Here is a 26,152-nt window from a genome sequence, read left to right on the forward strand (position 1 = left end):
CAAGAGATTCTACTGGGCAGTATTCTTATTATGTGGCAGTTATAAAATGCACTTAACAGAGGGCCAGCCTCCGCATTGATACACAATACATGTTAGTTTCCTTTTTTCCTTAGTGAAAACCATGAAGTTTTTTAAAAAGTGTTTTTTGCTACTTTTGGACATTTCATATTAGTTTCTAAAAGCAGATATTTAAAATACGATTACAGCAGACAGAAGGATTTCATACAATCTCAAGATCATGCTTCATGAATCTTCTTGAGTCAGTAGAGGAAATGTGGGATAGATTCAAAGAAATAAGGCAATCACCTAAATACATAGATATTGGTTCTTCTCTATAATTGTAATAGATAGAGATCTAACAGGAAATTATTACCTTTCATTTCAGTGTGGATAATACATTAGGTAATTGCAATATTTCTAGTTATATAGGATCACCAACATGTGAATTCCCTCTTATTTGGAGAAATTGTTTATTTCTGTCACTCTAATAACAAGGCAAGCTTTTATTCAGTGAGTGTTACATATAAGTATACACCAGACACCATTTTAGGCACTTTTTATGCGTTTGTGGCATGTTATCCTTAAAACCAAGCTATTATCTGGGCGTTCCTATTAATTCACACATAAAGGTAAGGAAATTAAAATCTATAGACCCTAAGGACCTGCCAAAGCCGTAAAGTGCCGGAGTCAAGATTTGAACTCAGGCCTTAGTTCCCAGCCACCAGTCCAAGCTGCTATGTACTGTATCTGTTAATTTTTTAAATCATATTCCTACTTAATACTTCCTGTTATCTGAAAATAATCCATGAGTTTGATCATTTGTAATGACAACAAATGCTTCTAAACACACTTTGCAGTCTGCGTATCTGTGAGGAAGGAAATGGAAAATTGGACAGAGCAGGGCATGAAAATGTAAGAGTATCATTTGAAAAGCTTCATGAAGAGAAATTCCTTCAAAAGTCTTGCTCTAATTTGAGTGAAGAGCAGTAAAATAGAGGACTTTTAAGTCTACTCCAATTTGTCAAGTGGTGTCTTAGTGTCTTATTTTAGAAATAATGTCATTTCTCTTCTTCAGACCTAAGTTAAGCCCATGAATACTGAAAAATGACAGATAGATATAAATAACTAATAATCATTGTGGGAACACATGTTTCATTGTCATACATTTCTGAATTCTTTTCTAGGTTTACCTTAGGGAAAAATACCATAAAATGGAGAGTTTTAAAATCCTAGTGTTCTTCCCTTTTAATGCTAAATGTACATACTAATGATAAATACAAATAAGTAACTTCTTGTGTACAATAAAATGTTTCATTGGAAGATCCTATAAGATACCGATGTTAAAGTGCAGACTAATATTTCACAAACTCCCCTTACTGATGTAAACTAGAATAATATTATCAAATACCACAATTGTTGACTGGCCTTTTCCTCTTGTGGAGCCACTCCTAGCCACTAATGATGAGTCTCAACTAAACAATGATTATTAATAGCACTCTTTTTTGAATCTTTCCCTTGCTAAATGGCTTATACATAAAATGGCTTAGTTTTTATTCATTCCCATTTCATATATGAGGAAACTGAAGCTTGGAGATGTTTAGTAACTTGCCCCATAAGCAACCAAGTAGTGTGAAGCTGTTATAAACCTCACCCAAACCCAGTATCTTATTTACCATATATCCCTACAACTTGCTACTTGGAAATATTGTATGTCTGTCTTGTTGTTGGTAGTAATATACAAGTGTCTGAAAATTTGATTTATAACTTACTTAAAAGGTTCTACATTCTCCTCTTGCTTCCTAATAACAGTATCAATATGCACTTAGGGAGAAAACAATGCCAAGTTATATCATATATGACAGAGTTGAACTAGTTTAGTTATTCAACATTATAATGTAATACTCTGGGAATATTTATGTATGTGCTGCATGCCATGTATGTGATAAAAAAGATGTATATGTATGCATATAAATCTGTATGTATGTGTACTACATAAATGTATAAATGTATGAATATAAGTATATATGTATGTATAAATACATATATACCTGAAAAATGACAAATAGATATAAATAACTAATAATACATATGTATATGTACTACATAAATGTATAAATATATGAGTATAAGTATATATGTATACATAAATAAACACATGTATGTATATAAATATACATACATATATGTTTATAATTTTACATTCATTAATAGAAATTATGCTGCTTTTGAATTTCTAGATAGGGTAGAATTTTTTTCCAGTTAACTCATTTAGTGTTGGATTAGTGATTAGAATAGTCCTTTACTTGCAATAACTGGAAAATGTTTTATATTTGATGCAAGGTTTCTTATAGTCTATAGTGTTAATATTAATGTTAATTCAGAGAGAAATATAAAGGAGCAGACTAGTTAGTTGCAGAAATCAGCTGTAAACAGCTTTTCCACCGACAGGATGTTGTTCCCAAGGAAAGACACAGTTACATGATCTCAGATTAGTCTCTTCCCTATTATTTCATTTTTTCGAATAAATAGATTGCTCTCTGTCCTCCAAGTAGAAAGGGTGATGCATTCTAATATTGCTGTAGCATTTGAAATGGTGAAGATAGAAGCCTACTTAGGAGAGCACAAGATCACCATAAGCCTCTTGTCAGTTTCCAATGAATTCATACATATCAAAAAGGACTCAAAGAAAAATACAGAGAAGAAAGATAATGAGCCCATCAAAGCAAATGCTTAATGCAACTCTGCTTTGGTATTAATCACACTGGATGTGGGTGAGGGTCAAAGCAGCTGAGGTCAACAGAGAAGGTTTTGGTAAAGGCAAAAAGAAAAACGAAGCTAGTGATTTCAGACAGATTGAAATTTCAAAAGTGAGATATAAAGGTCATGGAATCAGATTCCGTTTGCAGAAGCACAGTGGGCATGTTTTAATGACTTCTCAGCAGAGCTTTTTAAGAGAGGCCCTCAAGTTTGAACTACCCAGACAAACTAAAGTTTTGTCATTTTTTTATCAGTAGGAGAGTACATGGAATATTCTAAAGGTTAAATGAAATTATAAAAGTTGCTTCTATTGAAAGAATTTCACTACTTTGGCTTCTTTTAAAAAAGGATTTCAAATGGGTGCCGGTTTTATTCAGCACACATAATTTAGAGATTGCTTGATGTCGCAGATGATGCATATATGTGTGCACATATAATTTTAAAGATGTATTTGTAAGATATTTTCCATAATTAATATAGGCACTCTTCATATTTATAAGGCTTTTAAATATTTCTGTGAATTGTTTCTTCTGCGCTTGCTCAATCCCTTTTCGACAAATGCTGAGAAGACAGGTAATGAAGTTCTCCCCCTGATCCCATCAGCTCCATCAAATCGTTCACATTTCTCTAAATTCACGAAACTACATTTAAAAACAAGTGTCCATGCTGCAGCCAGTGGATCAAGGAGTGATTTTGACTTTCAAGTCTTATTTAAGATATTGCATTTTGTAAGGCTGTAGCTGCCACAGATAGTGATTCCTCCCTGGGTTAAGTAAACTCAAAACCTCATGGGAAGAATTTACCGTTCTAGGTGTCATTGAGAACATTCACGATTCACGAGAGCAGGTCAAAATATCAGCATTAACTGGTGTTTGGAAGTTGATTCCAATCCTCATGAACGACTTTGAGGGGCTCAGGTCTCCAGGTGGAGGAAGCAACTGCAGAATGTGGGGAAAGAGCAAGAGAACTAGAATTAGAAATGGAGCCTGAAGCTGTGACCGAATTACTGCCATCCCATGATAAAACTTAGGGGCGTGAAGAGCTGCTTCTGATGGATGAGCAAAGAGTGGTTTCTTGACATGGAATCTACTCCTGGTGGCGATGCTGTGAAGACTGTTGAAATGACAGGGAAGGATTTAGAGTATTACATAAACTTTGTTGATGAAACAGCAGCAGGATTTGAAAGGATTGACTCCAATTTTGCAAAAAGTACTGCTGTGGGTAAAATGCTAGCAAACAGCACTGCATGCTGCCGAGAAATTGTTCATGGCCGTAGGAGTCAGTCGATGCAGCAAACTTCATTGTTATCTTGCTTAAGAAACTGGCACAGCCTCTGCAACCTTCAGAGAACATCACCCTGATCGGCTGCAGCATCAACATCAAGGTAGGACCTTCCACCAGCAGAAAGAGTATGACTTGCTGACAGCTCACATGATGCTGAGCCTTCTTTAGCAATAAGGTATTTTTAAATTAAAATATGTACTTTTAGACATAATACCATAGCACACTTAATAGACTATATAGAATATAGTGCAAACATGACTTTTATATGAACTGGGAAACCAAAAAATTCATTTGGCTTGCTTTATCCACTTTATTACTATGGTCCGGAACCAACTTCACAATGTCTCTGAGTATGTCTGTGATACTGGAAGATTCCTTTTTCTCTTGTTCCAGAATTACACAGAATTATGGTAAAAATGAAATAATATATCAATTTTTTGAACACAGAAAGGACTCGATATATATTAAATCCTCACAGTATTCTTGAGTCTGAGTGGAACTCAGACACAGTAAGAATAAACATTCTAATTCATAGAGAGGAAGCTTTGTGATAAAGAGACTTGCCAAAGATTTCTCCCCTAGGGAACGATAAGCTACTAACAGAATCCAGGACTCCTGACCGGGAATCCTGCATCTGCTTCCAGTAGAGGTAGGATGAACATATGCCCCAGTTTTTCCAGGACGGTCTCAGTTAACACCTGGTGTCCTGAATTGATCATTAATTGTGCTCTCTTTCACTCTCAATAGTATGAATAAATTATAAAATATAAAGACACCATTACAGCTCAAAGTGAGAAATAAGAAGACAATCAGAAACAGACTGTACCAAAAATGTTATTTTGATGTCAATGTTGATTAGATCTTACTAGCTTCTGACCATTAATGATGTAATAATCTTCTTCTTTAGAAGACTCATAGAATAGAAAACTCATCATATTAATATTTACAACTTCTGACATAGACCCTTATTATTTTATCCAATATTTGAAAACTGCTGAATTATTCATGAGTACCTCTTAATGCTGTCTAAACAATTTTAAGATGTTACCATATATGAAAATGGGCCCATGTAGATCCAAAATAGTCAAGTTTGACAAGCCAGCCAGCCAGCAGACAGGATGGGGAAATTGAGTCACTTACTTTGTAACAATTGAGTCAGATTGAGTGACATGAGAGATGCTCTTTCAAAATTAATCAGAATACAAGTCTGATGAGGAGAACAGAAGTCAAAATGGGTATTAGGCTGTGGTCTCGATATAAACTAATAACTACCCAACTAACATTTTTTCAGTTTTCTTTGACCTAATAGCTTTAAAACTGGTGGTGTGAAAACTGAATGTATTTTGAAAGATCCTTATTTTTTTTTGTAGTTCATATATTTCTTTTCAGAAATGAGCTCTCAATATTAATAATCTTGGCTCTTTTGTCCCACTTCAAAAATCAATTTTGTTTAGTAAGTCATCATTATTATTTTCTACAGCAAATGGCAGACTGCTCTAATGTTCCTCAATATCTTTGCAAAACCGGTCATTTAAAGTCTGTTTCCAAATGTGAAGAGATTTGACAGATGTTGAGATTTGTTCACATTATCAAGCCCAGGGTGTGTATATAGTGAATATAAGTGAGAATTGAAAGGAGTGTGTGTGTGTGTGTGTGTGTGTGTGTGTGAAGGGCACATAACCCTTGCAAGAACCTAGAGAAAATTGCTTCTGACAATCTTATTATAGAAAGAAATGAAAAATTTCTGGGCATGTCTATTCACAAAACAATTTAAATAAGTCTAGGTTTAAAACAAGACACTAATATGATTATTCTTTTTATTTCATCCCAGATGACTATTTTGGCTTAAAATTTATACATCTATTTAGGTACGTTTGTAGTATTCAAAAGTGGAGATATATTCAAGGAAAACATATGAACTATAGGGTCCTTGTAACATCACTGAATATAATTGGACTGAAAATTTACAGTGAGCTGTTAGAATTAATTTTTTTTCAGTTTTCATTCCTCCAATTATTATTGGAGATTCTACTATATATAATACCATAATAATATTTAATTACTTGTGTTGCTAAAATTATTCTAAATATTTCACTGTGCTGAAGTCCAAACTCCAGCGTAATAGAGGTAGTGAACAGTTTGGTAACAAGTATCTTATATTCGGTCTTATTCCCTGATTATTAATTCGTTGTATTTTTTTACCAAGAAAGGTCATTATAATTTGAGGGAAAAAAAACTGGACAATGAAGTGGGTGAGGCAGAGATTCTTTCAAATGGTGACAAATAGTCTTTCACCCATGCTACCGTCAGGTTTTTCTCTTGCTGTATTTGGTAATTATGGTCCGATTATTAACTTTTTGTATATAGCCAAAATTGCTGTTTCCACTAAAATCTTTCCCCAGGGCAACTTTCATGTGCAGGATATGCACACAGCTATTTTTATTTCTTTCGAGTGTTAACTTGACAGTGTTATTTTTTGTAATTGCCAATATACAATGGAGCCTCACCGGTAACAAGAAAGAGGTTATCATTGCTGAATATCAGGCACGGCAATTTGCATCTGCTTCTGCTCTCATCACAATGCCCTTGCTTCAGTAGACACAGGGGACAGAGATTTTTTAGTTGGCCTTAGTGTTCTTATGGCTGCTGGGATCTGCTCCCTCCAGATCTGTGTCCCTTACACTTCCTCACCAAGGCTTGGCCATGGATTTGTTACATTGAAACACTACTTAGAAACTCCGTTTCCTCCACCATTGGACTATTTGATGTGTGTTTCCAGTGGTAGAATTTCTCAGTGTCTCATGTATCTTGAATTATTTTAAGCCTTGGATTTAACTGTTAAAATCATCACTTTTAGTGCTCGCTTTGGCAGCACATATACTAAAATTGGAACAATACAGAGAAGATAAGCATGGCCCCTGCACAAGGATGACATGCAAATTCGTGAAGCGTTCCACATTTAAAAAAACCAAAGAACATGACTTTTAGATATATTTCTGTTTGCTTATATTTGAGCTCCATTAAAGAATACTAAGCATGGTCAATTGTGCTCTTTTCCATGCTATGTTATAGATTTGTTTATAACTTGCTAACATCATTAGGAATTCCATTCTTTTATTTATGTAAAAAGCAAAAATTCTAAAGGAAAGCTACACTGAACAACTGGGGTAAGAAATAGTTCAGTTTGTTTTTGTTTCTCTTTTTAAGATGCATGGTTAGTTCCACTAATCTCTATCCTCAGTTACACTATTATTAGCCTTTGCAAGGCCCTAGTTATGTTAATATTTCAAAAGTATTTTTTAAAATTTTATTTTGTTACCCTCTCAGCCCCATGAAGCCTCAAGACCCCTTTCCTTTTCATTCTTCCCATAAAGAAGACCTTCTAATGTGTAAAAAGCTTACCTTTGTGGGTATATCCTTAAAGAATATATGATTTTTTTAAATGTATATTTTAAATTTCCATTTATCCTTTTTTTCACTCAGCATGATTATTAAGTAATTGTTTCTATTTCTACAAAAGTTTACATAGTATGTGTCCATTACATACTGCCATTCTGCTAGTATAGAAGCTCCATCATCTTCAACTTCCTGCTCTCACAAACTGTTCTTCAATAGTCATCTTCATACAGTCTTTCCTGACGGATTTGTGGTGCCACTGATACCATGTATCAACTTATCTGTTTGTCTCTATATCTATCATCTGTCACTAATCTATATGTATCCATCATAATCATCATCTGTCTTTTATTATCTCTGTGTCATCTATTCTGTTCCTGAAGTATTAATTACATTTCGTTGTTCTTGTATATTTCCCCAGCTTATTTTTAACTAATGTACCATAGAAAGTTTACTGAAAAACTAAAAAAAGTCTGCTCTGTTGAGCTAAAATCAGCATACAACAAACGACACGTTTAGCCTGTAAACTGGTTATTTTCAACATACAAATACACCCGTGAGGCAATACCACTATCGACAGTGAACTTACCTATTTATTACCCCAAAAGCTTTCTTATACCCCTTGGCATTCTGTTCTCTCAACTTCTCCTCTAGATCATTCCTAACTCCAGGCAACTACTGATTCATTTTCTTTTGATACAGATTAATTTGCATTTTTCTAGAATTGTATATAAATGTAATGGAGAATATGTGCTCTTACTCTTCTTTTATTCTGCATAATTATTGTGAGATCAATACATGTTTTCTCCTACTCCATGATTTGTCTTTTTAATCTTTTTAATCTTCTTAAAAGTGGTGCTCAAAGGAGAAGTGCTTACTTTTAGTGAATTATCTTGTTTTTTGTTTGTTTTTTTTTGGATTGTGTTGTGTAAGACAGGGAACAATGGTTTTTTAAAAATTCAATTTTGCCTATGAATATTCAGTTATTTCATGACCATTTATTGAAAAACACTATTCTTTTCTAAATCTCTTTTGCACCTAGTCTAAAAATCAATTGTGTGTGTATATTACATCTTTTTCTGTACTCTCCAGTCTGTTCTATTTATTTGTTTATGCCAAATCTCTGATCACTGTAGGTTTATAATAAGTCTTGATGTCACGTGGAATAGTCTCTGACTTTGTTCTTTCTTAAAACTTTTGACTCTTCTACGTCCTCACATTTCTATATGAATTTTAGAACCAGCATGTCAAATTCTACAAAAATACCAACTGAAAATTTTATTGGGATTGCATTGAATCTATAAATCATTCGGTTGGTGGGAGGAGGGAATTGATGTCTTAAAAATTGAGACTTATGATCAATGCAGTATATTTCTCCATTTATTAATGTTTTGTTTAATTTCTCTCAGCAATGGTTTTTAGTTCTGATATCTAGATCTTACATAAATTTTGTCAAAATGATCCTTAAGTGCTTCATAATTTTGATACTCTTTTAAATGATGTTTTTAAAAATATCTATGTTGCATTGTTAGCATATAGAAACATAAATTACTACTTTAGAGTGTTCCTGTATCCTGAGACATTTACTCAACTCACTTACTAGTTTGCGTATATTTTTTGTAGAGTTCATAGAATTCTCTACATAGATAATCAAACGGTCTGTACATACAGTTTTATTCCATCCTCTCCAATCCAGAAGAGTGTAATTTTTTGTGCCTTCCTTCATTGGCTGAAATCTCCACTAAAATGTTCAGCAGGAGTAATGAAGGCAGACATCTCTTTCTTGTTCCTGAACTTAGGGGCAGCATTCAGTATTCCATCAAGTATGGTATTGGCTTCAGGGATCTGTAGAAGCCCTTTATCAGGTTGAGGATTTGCCCCCTCTTTGCTAGTTTACTGAAGTTTTCTTTTTATAATCAGAATTGGCAATTGGATTTCCCTGAATGACAATTTTGCATCTGGTGAGATATACATACGGTAAAAGCAAACTTCCATTCTTGGGATAAACCCAACATGGTCTTTATAAGATTATAATATAATGTAATGTAACATAACATAACATAACATAACATAACATAACATAACATAACATAACATAACATAACATACCATAATATTATAATATAATATAATAAATATAATATAATATATTTAATATAATATAATGTATTATTAGATTCTGTATGCTAAAATGTTCTGAAGGACTTTTGTATACATATATTCATGAGAGATACTGGTCTGCAGTGTCTGGGCAACTATTTCCACATGTGGTCATATTTTGAAGTCCTGAGAGATTAGGATTTCAATATAGAAAGTAAATGAAAGGGAGAAGAATTAGAGGAAACTGGATTGATTTAAGAATTCATGGTATGAGTGTGAGTGGGAAGTAATAAAGTCCTGAAATAAAGTTACATTTGAAGAATGAATCAGGGAAAAAAACAGGGTTTTCAGACTGTTAGAATCCTCTTTTTCCTTCCACCTTCACTTTGTGGCTCTACATATTTTACTTTGCATCATTAACATTTATATTCTTGTTTTGACCCTACTACTAACATCCAAGATGCATGGAGGCAGAAATTGTACTACATTCTTTATTTTTCTCACAGAAATAGCATGAAACAATTTATATAAAACATTCTTATTAAACATTAAAATTCAACTGTATTGAAATACATGAATCCACAATTTTGTTTCTAGCTGATAGTCACAGAGGAAAGTGAGAAAGTGGGTAATACCATTGATAAAAATGCAAGTTGGGAAAACAAGATGTTCTTGGGGAAGGATATATGAGCCAGTTCAAGTTTAAGAGGCTGCAATTACAAGTAGATGGTGATGTTAAATAAATTATTAGACATGTTTTCTTGCCTCCTAGGAGAGACTAAGTTGAGAAAAACAATTCCATTAACATATGAATGTTCAAATTCTTAAGCTAAATGTTTCACCAAAGGTGAAGTTGAGAGGAAAAATCAATGGCAGACCTTTAGAGAAATCAAATTTTAAAAGGCGGGAAAAAAGGAAAAAGGGAAAGAGCAACTTAAAACAGATTAGAAGGGTGGAACCAGGAAAGTAAAGTGTTATGTGATGCCAGAGAGAAGAGGACACATGTCAAGAAAACATGGCGTGGAATGTGAGAAAGCCACTGACTGATCTGTGACTTAAAAGGCTCAGTGTGCAAATAGGAAGGAGTCATCTGAAAGGTAGAGATGAAGAGACGTGGAGGAGGAACATATATTTTTGGAGTGAAGACTTAGAGAGGCAGAAGAATCCTGGACTAAGCAACATTCAGAAAGGTAAATGCAGGAGGGAATAGTTCTGGTAGTATGCCAAGCAGGCACAAGGAATTGGAGGACACTGACTTGAATGGCTTTAGTAAGAGGGGAGGCAGGGTCATCGGACGACAAAACAAGTAATGACAGGTTTCCATGAGTGAAGAGCAGAAAGTGTTTTCATGCATGCAGGCAGCAGGAGGTAGACAGAAACGAGCAGCAGCGAAGAAGACTCATGTGAGATCTGGGCGTGGTGGTGCGTCACCCATAAACCCCTCTGGAAGTCCGGAGATCAGAAAATTAAAGATAGTTCTGCCTCTAAAACATGAGAAACATCAATATTAGGTGACTCATCTAAGGTTTTACTTTTGGCTTTTCCAATTAGAAAATGTTTTCTAAAGGTATTTATCTATTCAAAATGATTTTACGTGTCCTAATGAATCTGGGCTACTCCTTGTACAACATAGTGAATCTTACGAAAGTGAGTGGCTTCAGGAGTTTGAAAAAGAGTAGGTTCCTATAAAACATGTATGACCATCACTATTTATTATACTCTACATATTTAGGAAAAAATTAACAACATGACGTTATTATAAGGTATTGTGTTATATGTAATATTTATATATAATAAGTAATATAAACATGCATGTGCATATATACATACACATAATGAATATATCAGAACTAATTCTTTACTACTGCAAGTTACAGAAGAGCAGGTTTAGATCAAATTGTTTAAAATTAACCTCACAAAAGATTATCATTTAAATTAACGGAAATAAATTAGTCCAGCCAGTTATTTTGAAAAATGTGTAGCAAAGCATTTATTACATGTTTTTTGAGTATTTCATGATCATGTAGATATTATTATTCCCTGAACAGAAAAAAATGAAAAAGAATTGGCTGATTCATTGTGTTAGAAAATATTTTCTAAAGGTATTTATCTATTCAAAATGATTTTATGTGTCCTAATGAATCTGGGCTACTCCTTGTACAACATAGTGAATCTTACGAAAATGAGTGCTTCAGGAGTTTGAAAAAGAGTAGGTTCCTATAAAACATGTATGGCCAGAACCTCCAAGTCCTTATGCCTGCTTTGCATACTACCTTGCAATAAAACTTACTTTTTCATTGTGTAGTTCAGTACCATGGACTTATTTTTGTTTGTCCCATTTTGAACAATGTCCCACCTTACCTTCATTGAAATGGTTATTTCTGGCATGGCTTTTATATCAACTCCAAGTTTATTTGGGGTCTGCTTGCAATTGTTTAAGAGATTGTGTGTGTCTCCAGTTCTACAATTCTACACTATATTGCTGGTTCCAAGCTTACTGAAGTTTAGATCAATGTGATTTTTTTAAGGATAAGTTTCTTCATTTATCTGCATGTCACTCTCTGTGAAATGCCTTCAATAGATACTGTTAAAGAGGAGAAACTTCTCTTTCCCCAAGTGACTACAGTAAAGGGAGGTTATGGACTGACAAGGGCTTTGAATGGAAGACAATGACTTCCAGGTCACTATTCAAAACATTTTATGCGAGAGGGTTTATGTCTTTGATATCCTAAGTTCCTTTATTCAATTAATGAGCATCCTCTTGCCTACATATATCCTCCTGTCCTTGACTTGACTTCCCTGAACTTCTTCTGTATAATCATCTGATGTCTGCTATGTACTGGCTATGTGGGCACACTGAAGAATTCTGCATACTATTTTAGGCAGAGAATCATCTCTATCTTAGACACCTAGTTAAATAGTTGCATGCAGTCTCCTACGGGAACATGACTACACATCATTATTGAGAAGACTTTGTAAATCATGAAATGTGAGAGCAAGGCACTTGTGCATGTTTGCTTCCCTAGTTTGAGTGCAATAAATAACTACAGCTTTATGACAATTTAATCAAACTTTTGTAATGTGGCTAAGAAAGATTTTAAAGACAATTATTTTTAATTATTTTAGTAATAATGCAATTTGATTTCTGTAGGCAACTGTAGGTAATATTTTTAAGCAGCACTTAGAAAATATCCTATGAGGCATTCAAATGGCATTTTCTTTTGTTTGAAGTACATTTTCAAACTTTTTTTTTTTTGCAAGAAGTAGTTTAGTATTATGTTGTCAGTTTGCTACATAACTAAACTTTAAAAAAACACATTAAAATTCGCCTTGGCTTCATTTAAATAAATGCGTTGTTAGTAGCATTTGCTCCGGCAGATAGCTGGTCACGCTAGCAGCTCTGCTTACTCTTATCAAACCGGAAAAGATGTTACCAGCCAAAATTTTGGGCTGAAGTCAGTCAAACTTCCACCTCTAAACTTGTCTTTACCATCTGGTTTGATGCCTCCTTGACATAGTATCTTTTGGTGGATGACGGCGCAAGAAACTCTCCCTCAGCAAAGGGCACCATTCCTCAACCCCGGCAACTCGCTTAGAAAGAAGCACAGGATTCTGGGAGAGCGGCCGTGACACTGACCTCAGCAAGTGCCGGATCTGTGCTAACTGGAATGCCAGCCGCCTCCTCCCATGGCAACTGCCCTCTTGGGCAAACTTACTGTCACGCTGGCCCCGGACTAGCATCCTTGCCCAGAGATGCCCACGTTTCATCCTGGGACTCCAAATGCCTTGTGTCACCCCGGAAATGGATGCTGTCTCTTCCCATCAATGAGCATTCACTCTTCAGCTTTCCTAACTCTGGCAGGGACACCCGTCCTCTGTGTCAACGGATGCAGGGGGTTTGGGTCAGTCTCTTCTAGTTGTTGTCTCTCAACCAACATGGGATCATGAGGTGCGTTCCACATACACCCCGCTACCCAAATGAGGGCATAACAGTGCTGGGAATCACAGCCAGAGCACGGCTTCCTCTTCAACAATTGTCCTTAAGGTGTCCGGTCTTAATCTCTCTCATTATCTTTTTATATCCGCTGGTGGATCGATCACCTAATAGCTTCCTCCATCTACTATGAAATGGTGTCATTACTGTCTGTTCCACACTATACCTAGTGTTTTATGCCAATTTTTTCTTGGTTCCTCAAGAAAAACGTCCAATTTAGCATCCTGTTACCCATATGATAGTTGAAGAGATTATAGTAGATCTCGTTTTTTATGAACATATTTTTCTGCTAGATAAATAAAAATATTTAATAAAAACACTCCAGTGTATCTATTTAAATATGTTGTTAGTGGCATTTGCTCAGGCACATTAGCTGGACGTCCTAGTAGTTTTGCTTACTCTTATCAAGCCAGAAAAGATGTCAGCCAAAATTTTGGGCTGATGTCAGTCAAACTTCCACCTCCAAACTTGTCTTTACCATCTGGTTTGATGCCTCCTTGACATAGTATCTTTTATATATGTATATGTATTTTGTATTTTGTATATGTACACTGTGTACATATACTGTAGATTGTGTACAGGAATGAATACCTAAGGAAATTCCTTAGGATGCTGCCATTATGTTGTGATTGCTGAGAAATTCTTAGAGCTTGCATTTTAGAACAGTTTTTAGGATATGCATACACACAATGCAAGAAAACCAGCTCCTTTACTTTATAATTATTTCTGTTTTTAGAACAGTAACAACAAAAATAGTGCATGGCTTGAACTTGCTTTGTTTTACTCCAAATGCTTTGACCTATTTTTAAAAAGAAAACCTATGCTGTTAAAATTGTAAATAATAAGGATATTCAAAAGGCTATAACATCTGAGGCAATTCCAAAAAGCAACTTAAAAAATGGAAATACGTGTAAAATTAGGTGATTGTTTTGAAAGTGCAACAATCATTTGTTGATTTGATGTTTTAATTTGACAATATCCATATAAAAATAAATTATCCTTTCATTTTCTCTTTATTCAGAATTATGTGCTCTGTGGGTACAGTCCTGGTCACACCCAGAAGTAGAGAATGTAACAAATACATTCTAGTGAAAAGAATAATGATCTTTAAGGAAGACGTCTCCTTTTTTTGTTTTTCTCTCTTACCCAGGATGGAATCATCTGACTGGTAAAAGTAGATAGCTAAACAGTAAAAGTTCAAATAATGTTGCATTATAGAATTAAATATTGTAATTGCTGTTATTATCTCCCTGGTGACCAAGTATGAGAGTAGACAAGTACTTTGTTCTCATAAAATTCTTAAATGAAAAAATGAATACTGAATTATCACTATATATAAATATAAAATATCAATATAAATACTGAGAATAAACCAGTCCTTCATTTTTAGTTTCTCTGATGTTAATTAAACAGGTAAAATTATAGAATAATTATGTAAACATAACAGATAAAAAGTCCATCTGTGCTACATTTGCAGAATTTTAATTCCTTCTCAGATAATTTTCATATTACTTATAATGCAATTTTCACTGATGCCATTCATTAGCTTTTAGCTAGAAATTTGTTACCTGATATTTTTAATAAAATTTTAATACCCATTAATGATAGTGGAGGTGATGACCTAGAATTTTACTGTTTTGTCTTTTTAGGTATTTGTTGGTATTTTTATTCATATTCCTAAGCTGGCTTTAATTTTTTCATTTTCACCATATTTTCAGTTGAATTTTCTTTCATTTAACTAAATTCATACATACCTAATTTAATGCATTTTTAGTCACAGCTGAGCTCCCATGCCTATGTATTAGGAAGGCTGAATTATGCTTATAATTTCTTTAAAGTGCCCTTGAAACTTCAATCAATCTGAAATGAATTTTGAATTTTAAAAAATTCATTTTGTGACGGTGTGTGCTTTAAATAGTAGATTGTACCTTTCTTCATTTGTTTCAAACACAATATGGACAGGCTGATGCTAACACATTTAGAGATAAAAGCTATGGCTATAAGTATGTCAGAGAAGTATCTTGTTTTTTTTTTTTTTATAAGTATAGTTAGATTTAGATATTCATCCAAGCATATTACTTTTTTCAGTTCATTGGCATTGTTAAGAATAATTCTTCTCTCTAGATTTTAGAGTGAAATTTCTTTTACTTTTACTTTTAAATTGGTCTTTTTGTTAGAATTTGACAAATCTCTTATGTTCACTAAACCAGGTAACATTTCAAAATAAAGTCCATAAGGCATGATATAAAGCTTTATGTATTTTGTTAAATGAATTAGAGGGAAGACAGATTTTTCAATTAAGTAGTTATTCCTCATTCAAAAATTTGTATAAAGTGATTAAATAGGGATATATGCAAACATGCACATACATATTTTCTGAATATTTTTGAAGCCTGGTTTGGTTTTGCTTATTTGTTTGTATGTTATTTATTGTACCTTATACTTTCATACTCTACTCTGAAAATGTGGGTATTCCATCTGGAAAAGGAGTTAAAGTTTCTATGGATTACATAAAAGATTATCTGTGATCACATAGAGTTCAAGTTCGGACGAATTTGGAAAACACACAGGTCCCTGATGTGAGTTTGTTTTGATCTGCTGTTCTTAAGGGACAGCGTCTCTGGAGAAAGAGGTCTGGCTTGGGAATTCCTATTATGGAACCTATTGAACAAAAAGTAAAGCTTAAGCCTTTGCAAGTGGAAATAAAATGGAATCAGACCTGTATCCACCCAGATATGGACCTCTTAATTCAGAGATGGGGAGTAGTAAAAAAAAAATAGCGGGGTACTTGCATACTTGAATACTTACATAGAAGAGGAAAGAAAATTAATTGCCAGTATGGTGAAGACAGAATATAAAAAGCCAACTTAAAAGTCTATACTTTACCAAATGATAATTACTGGATGATAGGAAGTGAATACTAATTAGAGATATAGTCACATATGACCTAGCTATCTCCACTCAAAAGTACAGGCAGGAGAGAAGTTTCTAGAAGAGATTTGTGTCAAAACAAAGGATGAAGTCATGAGGAAGGCAACTTTAGTTAAATGCAGAAGTATTAAGAATAGAATATATAAAGGGTGTTTCTCCCACTGCTTAAGTGGATACAAGGGTAAAGTAATAAACCCTGTAACTGGGCGTCTATCTTGCTTCACCTCTTCTTGTTGGCACTGCTGCCTGTAGGAAACCCCGTGCGGCCAATGGTGGACAGTCGCTTGTATGGCCTGAGATTGGATCAGTTTAGCCTCTAGCTTCTTGAGATACTATTCTTGTGTTCTCCAGTGGGTGTAAGGCTGCTCAGGGGATGCAGTGGGAGTTGAATATGATGTCATCCTATCGCACACCCAGACTATTCTTACCACTCTCTAAAGATTAAATTTATCTTTATTTAGGAATCACTTAACACATACTTGGAAGTATCATTTTTGGAATTAACTTTAAAGGACGTTCTTGAAAACTCTTCAACTCAGTTGCATATGCAGATAATTCTGTTGTGTTTTTTTCTTTTGACATTACTATTGGATTTTTTGTATTGTTTGGGTTTCAATATATATTATTCTCTTTAAGAATAATAAACTTTTCAAGCTTATTATTTAATCTGTTATTTTGCATCAATTTTACTTCATCTTATAGTAGTTATTTTGGGAGGTATATTTTGGCTTGTCTCTAAATCACTGCCTTTAATAATACCAAACTAATTACAGAAGAGAAATTTCAGCAAAATTGTGCTTACTGTTGTAACTCACACCAACTTGCTTTAGCATGTAAATTAAGAATCTACCTTAAACCTTAGATTAGAGTTTTAACTACCCTAATCTCACTTTTCTTGTCTTTGTGATGGGTATCATAAAACCTATATCACAGGGATATGATGATTTAAATAGCATTGTGTTCTTAAAATTCTTAGCATAGCATTTTGCACATAAGTTCTCAGTTAATAGTTTCAAGAGAAGCAGTTAAGAATATCTGTTTTTTATACTGTCAGTAGCAATATTGACCTGTCTTACTTAATGGATTCTAATGTTAATGGTGATTAGCTATTTTTAAAATTTATCTGCATGAAAATGAGATTTAATAAATTTTTGTCATCTGAAATTTCCTTCAGCTATTCCTAATAACTTTATGTACAGTTAATAATTTTTAGAAGTGATAAAAATGTTTTATTGAATTTTCCTTAGGATACACCCTCACTGCTTTAATATTTTTCATAATAACCTGGCTTTTCATAGCTGATTGTCACTTCATTAGCGCGCTCCATTCATTCTTTCAAATATTTATTGCGGGCCTTTCTGTCACTGCCTGCCCTAGGTATAGAGGTGCACCTGGACGCCAGGACTCAGGAAGGGCCAGGAACACCGAAGTCTTCGTGACTTGAGTCTTTATGACTTAACTTTGGTTGAGTAATTTACCAAATAACCACTAAGTAGAATGCAGAATGAAAATGGGCAAAGATTGGCCACAGTGTACTAGGAGGACACAGAATTAGTGTAGGGGAGCACAGGCCAGCTCAATCTGCCCTGTTAGAAGAGTTCTTCGGAAGCTCCGTTAGTATTTTCTGATAAATCACCAGACAAAATTGGGTCACACGTCTGCCTTGCAATGAATAGGAGGATAGGAATGTATATTCTGTCAGAAAGGCTTGCTAGAAAGGAATAAGGAGAAAATAAGCAGGCAACTAGCTCTCCCTGTCAGAGCTGTGTAGCCTGTGTTTTATCGTAGGAGTAACGGAGAGCAGCAGAGAACCTACTACGTGGGCTGACATCGCCAAGGGGGAGGTTTAGAAAGCTCAGTGTGGCTCGATGTAGAGAACAGACTGAAAGGGGCACCAGTGGATGTGAAGAGAGTTCTTAGGGGAGCGCGTCAGCAACGCAGAATAGTGAAGAGCATAGCGTATCAGAGGACAGTCAGGTATCTGGGGACAAAAAAACTATTTAAATAAAAAAATATGATGGTCACTGGTATATTAAGCCAAATGTATTTCAACAAAAGGTGTGACTGTAAGATTGGAGTGGATAGAGGGCCTTTTTGGAAACCAGGGGATGAAATAATGAAGACAAAGCTGATGAATTCTGTTTTAAAGGGGAGGAAAGAGAAAGTATGCTTACTGGATGGAGAAAGGGGAAGTTAAGATAAAAAACATGCATGCTTAAATGTTGTCAAACATCTAAGATTTAGAGGATTAAGATATAGATTTAGAGGAAATGGAATATTGGCTTTATTCACTGTTGGGGGTTGAATAGGTGGCCCGAAGGAAAGAGGGAGGGGTTATTGAGTTTGGGATATCAGCAAGAATAATTTTGAAATGATGGGTCATGCAGGTCACCTGAACAAAGGGGAATATAAAGAGGTAGAAGGAGCTAATGAACGGAATGTAGGTCATTAATGGGCGTGAGGTATGAAGGAAAGTGGAAAATTTGACCAGAGCAGAAACAGTAAGTCAACTAGGAAAAAAAGGGCTTACAGTTATGAAGTAGGACATTTGAGTAATTGATTTTGAAAGTAAAGAAAATTCAGGGGTCAGTAAATACAACATTATATGACCATGGATTTGGGTGGCTGAGGCATAAAAAGAAAATCATTGGAAATGATTGCTGAACAACTGGGAAGTCCCTTAAGACTTTTGGGAAGAAACAGTGGTGTCCTGGAGCTGGCTCGCACTGACTGCAAGGGTTACATTTCCAAGCATTGTATAGGTCGGTTGATACGGCGTCCATAATAAAATGGCAATAATGGGAATATTTAAACCTTAAAAACCAGGAAACACTACATATCCAGGCCTGTCTTCTCGTCTAGGGACCCAATTGTTAAATATTTACTAGTTGATCACCGATAGAAACAAATGATACTAAAAAATTCTAAGAATGATGGGTATATCCAGACAATGAATAGAAGACCGTAGTTAGAGGAATGAGGGAGTAAGATGATACGGCAGAAGTCTTATTAGATCAGGGTTTTATACCTTGGTTTGTTTTCAAAAGGGGGTGGGACAGTGATGATCTAGAAGTGGGAGAGGAACAGGGGACGCAAGTCCCACTTGAGATGTGTGGAATGTGAAATACACTGCAGTATTCTTCATGCATACAAAAAGCTGCATTTTAACATTAAAATAGAACTTAAAAATTCTTGATGTAGTGCAAATGAGATGACTTGCTTTATGCTTTGATTTAACTAGACCAGTGGTATTCTTTTCCTTATTAAATTAAGACCCACACAGAATATGAAAGAAAAAAGTGTGCTTAGATATTCTTCTAAATATGTGTAGTTATATAGACTATCTCTGATAAAAGATATCTTAGCATTTATATGACTTAACCCATTTATTCTGCAAATAAGTAAATTGAGTTCTAGAAAGATGAAATTGCTCATCAAATAATCCCCTACCTTGGTACAGCCGGAGCTGAGACTAATCCCTGTCACCTAAATTCTGGCACATTAGAAATTATTCTATTGTATGCATTCATAGTTTATTCATTTTGGGGCTCATTTATTCAACAAATCTCTATCATGATTACCTACTATCATGCCAGACACTCTTTTAAGTATAAGGGTTATGAAAATGAACAAAACACAAGACAAAAACGTCTGTCTTCATGAAGTTTATCTCATAGCAGATGGAGATAGGAACTGAACACATACAATAAAAATAAGAAACATATAATATACAACATAGTTATCTGTGAGTCACATAGATATGCAAGCAAGGTAGACACCAACTGGAGAAAAGGACATGTTTAGGCCCCTAGGTTAGAGTACAGATCTTCTAATTAAAATGTGCCTTAGATTAAGGATTCATATAATCATGAATGCAATTATTTATACATATTAAATTCTGATTATTCTGATTATTATTGTCCATCTGGTGGAAGATGTTATTAAAACTGTTTATCTCTTCTACCCCACTCTCTAGGACCAAAATGAAGCCATTTATATGCTATGTAAAAACAAAACATCTATTTTGTGTATATTTTAAAGTATATAAGTTTACAGCTATATATATATATATATATATATACACACACACACACATCATCACCCTTAAAATATTCTGATGAGGTTTGCATCATTCCCCAATAAAGTTTAGAAACTCTAGAGAAGGTGCTGACTTAAAGTGAGAATGACAAGAAACTCCTAAAGTGAGAAACTTTACTAAGAGTTTCAAATGTTAAGGTGTGTGTGTGTGTGTGTGTGTGTGTGTGTGTGTGTGTGTGTGTGTGTGTGTGCCACACCTGCTCATAATTCGGACTTTCAGAGAGAAGTAGATACACAACACAACTGTGAAAAGTGATTTGAATCTTAAAGGAAAGGGAACTACTTCTGCTCCCTTTCTCCCATCCCTTCATAATTTAGGTTACAATTAATCTGACTTCCGTATGGCATTTACCACACCATTTCATTGCTCTTTATTTACTTGTCATGCATTATGCAACTGTGAGAACTTTGCTAGGACAGGCGCCATACTCATCTCTGCAGGCACAGTGCCAGGCATGGGCCTTTACACCAAGCTGGTGCTCAATAAATACTGAAATGAAAAAATGAGGGAGTAAATGAGTAACCAAGTGAGTATTACCATATTCCTAAAAATTATAAATTATTTTAAAGGAAAAGGTATAAGAATGTAGTGGCACATGCTACAGCTACTATAGTTCTCTTTTGGTTGCTTACGGTCAAATGTTCAATAAGAATAAAACCCTGATATCTTTAGAGAGCTTTATAGCTTGTCAAAGTGACTTTAGGTGAATTTGCTCATTTATTCCTTGTAACATTTGTAAAATTGGTAGGGAAGTTTTTCTTTTTTATTAGATACGGCTAAGAAATTGTGGTTTATTCAAAGTCCTCCATATAACTCAATGAAGTCAAGTTTCCTAATTTCATTTAAATGTGACCAAATGGCAGTAAAATATATTGTTGATTACTATTATTTATAAGAAAAGAAAACATTTTGCCAGGGAAGTTCAAGATACCTCATTTAAAGAATAAAATGCAGTGAACAGAAGGCTCATTATCAGGGATTCTGAAGAGTGCAAAAGGAACTATCAAATACCAGTTCAACCGCCTACGAAGGATAACTGCCTTTAACTGCACCAAATCGTTTTAAACTGGCTGCCCATCATATTACACTGTCATAATGCTCCCCCTTATTCCTTTATTAACTCTCACGATCGCTGAGAAGAGCAATTCTCTGTTCCACTGTCCTCCCTTTCAAATATCCTGTTTTAAGAGATTGCAGATGCTTTGAGATAAAACTGCCAAAATTATTCCAAGGACTGACAGGTTTGTTAACAGCCAAATGCTTTCAGATCCCTGCGCTAGCCTCAGATCCATCTTCGATATGAACCACATATGGCTTCAGTCCTGTTTTCCTGAATTAACTCTGATTTCCTAGTGACCAAGGTCAGATGGGTCCAAATAGGGCTCAGCTGTTCCTACCTAGTGCATATGTTCCAGTATTGTTGGTAATTTATTTACTGCAATAAAAAATTAAAATACAATCTCAGCCAAATTCTGCTTTGCCAAGGGAAACCTTGGTGTGGACTTTTTGCAAACCACTTATTAGGGACTTCATAACAAGATGAGAAATATTATAGCACTTCTTCATAACAAGATGAGAAATATTATAGCACTTATAACCAAATATTTAAGTTAATATTATAAGTGCAATTGGTCGTGTGGAATTTGTTGAGAAAGAACAATTTGAGGAAGTGTCAAATACCACCAGATTTATTTTGGTAATTATGAAATGTGGTCAGATATAACTGGCTCTTCTCTCTGTGATTCACCATGTCTGCCCACATACCAGCTAATTCTCCCAGGTATTATGGTTTGAGAGACAAAACATTGTTTTCATTTATGTTTGCTTTTGAAATAAAAATAAATAGGTTCTTAACATAAAGTTTTCTAGTTACTTCAAAATGTTTCAGATGTTGTACGCTTTTTTTTTAAAGACTGGGTTGTAGTCAACACCCTTAATAGTATGTATCATACCACATGTCACAATATAGTACCGGATTTTCTTTTCTTTTTTCTTTTTTCATTTATTCAGATTATATTTTGGTGATCACACAACTTTATACATTTACTAAAACTTCTTCAATTTTACTATTAACGTAAGTGAATGTTATGGCATGTAAATTATGGTTCAATAAAGGTGCTTTAAACATTCACTTACCCTTTCAGCAGTTTTTTATTTTGTTTATTAAGGTATCATTGATATACACTCTTATGAAGGTTTCACATGACGAATACTCTTTTATTATTGGTGGTTTGTGCTTATATAGTTCAAACAAGATTAATGTTAAAGATTTTCCATTTCATTCATGAAAATAATCTTTCCACTAGGACATACTTAAAAATTTGATTTAAATTCATGCTTCCAGGGTCACATAAATATTGATAATGTTGTTTTCTTATTACTTTTAAGCTATGTGACAGGTTTATTAAAACAGGTCCAATGAGCACAAGATGGTTTCCAAATAATTTGTATTTGACATAAAGCAAAATGAATGGAGATGAAGACTTCATTTGTATACTAAAGAGTTTAAGCCAAAGATATTTTTTAAAAAGAAAATAGCTATGTATTTGTAAAATGCGTTGCTCCCAATAAAAGAAGTACAAGAGTAATCCTTACTTTATTAGCTTTCAGAGCATTTTAGAGAGGATAGAAACAAAATTTCAAAGCACTCTCTTTACACTAGTATCTTACCAGTTCTAAAAATCTCTCTAAAATGCTCTCTAAAATGTTGCCTAAGACCTATTAGTTATTTGAAATCTGCGGGGAGACAAATAATTTCAGGTTGCAAACTTTGAATATTCAGAGTTCTGTCAGAAGCAGAAACTAATACATCCTTAAGTTTTATATCGTTAGCTATATATTTAAATATTTTAAATAAGTACATTAAATGTTGTTTTAAAGTATAAAATTATTTGGCATCTGTGAATTTTTTAAAATGTTGCATTTCTTGTTCTTTGTAAGTTTATTCTTGACAAGAACCCTTTCTTTTAATCTTTTGTTGATGTTTTAGTCCCCATCAAAACTATTATAGAAAAGCAGTGCTTTAAAAACTAGTTTAAAACTATTATAAAAAGTCAGTGCCTTAAGAACCAGTTTTATTGGTTTTGTGCTGATGTAGCAAAACCCAAATCAGCTTCCAATCCTCAGCATTTTGATACAGTAAACGCTGTTGTACACTGACATCCTAAATCTATCCAAAGTAATAGAAAAAAAAAATCTTTAAAGTGAGACACACACACACAAAAAGAAATATATTCAAGTATTTAGAGTGACAGTGTAAACTGCATGAGAAAATAAGATGATTTTATTTAGGAAATTTTAAGTATGCTTTTCCTCTGTAGTGCGTTGATGTTCATATGCATTTCGAGCAATTTCTCTGAGACATGATCCAATTTATTTGCTTGGCTTTATCTAAATTATTACGTGTAACATAACTCTAAGGATAATACTTAGGAATGCTTTTCATTTTTGCCAAAGAAGTTATTAACTTGTGCAATTAAAATTCTTCTGTAAAATCATGAGGTTATAGATCCTATCATCATTTTTCTCTTTACAAATATACCTTCACTGGTGATTTTTTTCTTATCAAATAGCCTTCGTATTTTAATCTGTGAACTAAAGGAATGAAAACAAGATGCTCTTTATGTTGTTGTTTTTACTAATTTAATATTTCTTTCACTTGGCTACACTCTATCAGAACAGTTTCTCTAGTATACTCTAATTTGTCATGATATCAGTCCTTTCCTTACAGAGAATTATATTATTTCATGCTTAGCTTATTACCTAACTTCATTTTTCATACTTTGCTTAAATAATACATTCTTCTGGAAAGTCTATCCTAATCGATTTGGCAGCAGCAATGCCCAGGGCCAAGCTGTATTCCAGTTCTTGAATCTTTCCTCCTATTCTGTCTGGGTCTTCATTTCTCCTTATCGCTATAGCTAAGAGGACTTTTAAAAAATTGTGCACTTTTACCTTAGCAGTTTATCCATAATTTTATTACTTCCCTTGGCAACGATCAGCAGGTACTTCACTGAATGGAACTAACATTGGTCACAAGAGATTGAGCAAAACATAGCACAGATGGTTTTTCCAACACGCCCGTCTTTATCGCATATTGCAACTTGATGTGTACTTTTTTCTATGTAAATTTACATTCACTTGTCACACTCAGCATACAAATATTTGATTATTAATGTCACTTTTGATTACCTTTCTCCAGGGCGGAAAGGGTTGGTACAAATTCTCCTATGAAACTGGTGAAACTGAAATAAGTCAAGGGAAAGAATAGGTTGGGAGAGCCGTTTTTTTTATTGCTCACAGCTTGCTCGCATCCACTGGCTGGGCCTGGCCCCGTCTATCTCCTCCGGCGGCCACTCTCTCTGACCCCCTTGGCACGCCCTCTACATCCCACTCCTTCTTAGAGGAACTCCATTGGCAGGCCCTCGGTGACTGGCAGACGCCAGACCAATTACGTACCAGGAACAGAGGGGAGGAGAGAATGCCATTGTATCTCCACCCCTTGCCCCTGAGGCTGCAGGAGGCTGTAGCGATAAACACCTGTTGATGTGTAAATGGACTAAAGCCGGGAGGGAGATTCTGGAAATTCTGCAATTTACTCCACACCTACTTACTGACCTTAAGTGTGTTTTTTATTCCTAATCTTTAACTTGTTTGGCTCCCCATCTATTATTTTAACCGTAGAGATCCTATAGTCTATTTTACTAAGAAAGTGTTCAGTAATTTTCTATTTTATTAAAAATAAATCTAGCTGAGGCTTCTTTTTCCCCCCTTACAGAATAGGTCTGAGAATGTTAGTATAATCCTACATGTTTTTGATATAAATACTTTGAAATCAGAGGTCAAGCTGATTGTAGTGTTTTAAATCCTCTTTTGTTCTAGTCAAGACTCACGTTATTAGAAACTTCACATTATCGTTTTTTTTCCCTCTGGCATTTTAAACCTCTCGTTTCTCCTGACACCTCGCCCACTGACATTTAAACATAACTTAAATCTCTCCAAACTTTACAAATCCTATCTAAAACAAAATATCTATTGCCCCGATTCCCCTATTCTTCAGAGTCCTACTTTCTGATATATATCTTTTTCTTTTTTGACACTTCAGGGCTCCATTTTACTTTCCCCAATCCTTCATTAATGCACTTCTGTGTGATTTCTAAGTGCTTCATTCCACTAAATCAGCACTTGCTAAAATTACCAAGAAACTCTCCTTGGCCAAATCCAATGGAAATTATTCATTTCTCATTGTATGTATTCCTTTTTCTTGGCAAATCACTACAGGTGACCACTACCTCACTAAACATTCTCTTGTCTTGATTTCTGCAGCACCGTAATGTCCAGATTTTCTTCCTTAATGTTTCTGTTTACTCTTCTTTATGTCTCATTTGCAGGCTCACCCTTCTCTGCCAGCCATTGAAATTCAAACTCTCCCGAAGCTTGTTCCCAGGATTCTCTCCCTCTGTGATCTTTTTCTCATCCATTACTTTGTCTTCTATTTTTAAAAGGGCTCCAAAATCTACATTGCTTGCCTTGGCTTTTCCACTGAACCCCACACATCTAACTTTACAGGACAAATCTATTTAGATGTTCCT

At 34.6% G+C, this 26,152-nt stretch overlaps 1 protein-coding gene and 1 non-coding gene across 7 annotated transcripts in view; both read left to right on the forward strand.

Annotated features, from left to right (window-relative positions):
* Positions 1-26,152, forward strand: part of GRIK2 (glutamate ionotropic receptor kainate type subunit 2) — a 588,905-nt gene that overhangs the window by 529,197 nt on the left and 33,556 nt on the right. The window lies entirely within an intron of this gene.
* On the forward strand, positions 6,898-7,004 carry LOC118915062 (U6 spliceosomal RNA). Its single transcript, XR_005025865.2, has one exon. It is a non-coding gene; the product is annotated as a U6 spliceosomal RNA (small nuclear RNA).

This window comes from Manis pentadactyla, chromosome 12, assembly GCF_030020395.1.
Source record: "Manis pentadactyla isolate mManPen7 chromosome 12, mManPen7.hap1, whole genome shotgun sequence".
In the NCBI taxonomy this organism is placed as follows: domain Eukaryota; kingdom Metazoa; phylum Chordata; class Mammalia; order Pholidota; family Manidae; genus Manis; species Manis pentadactyla.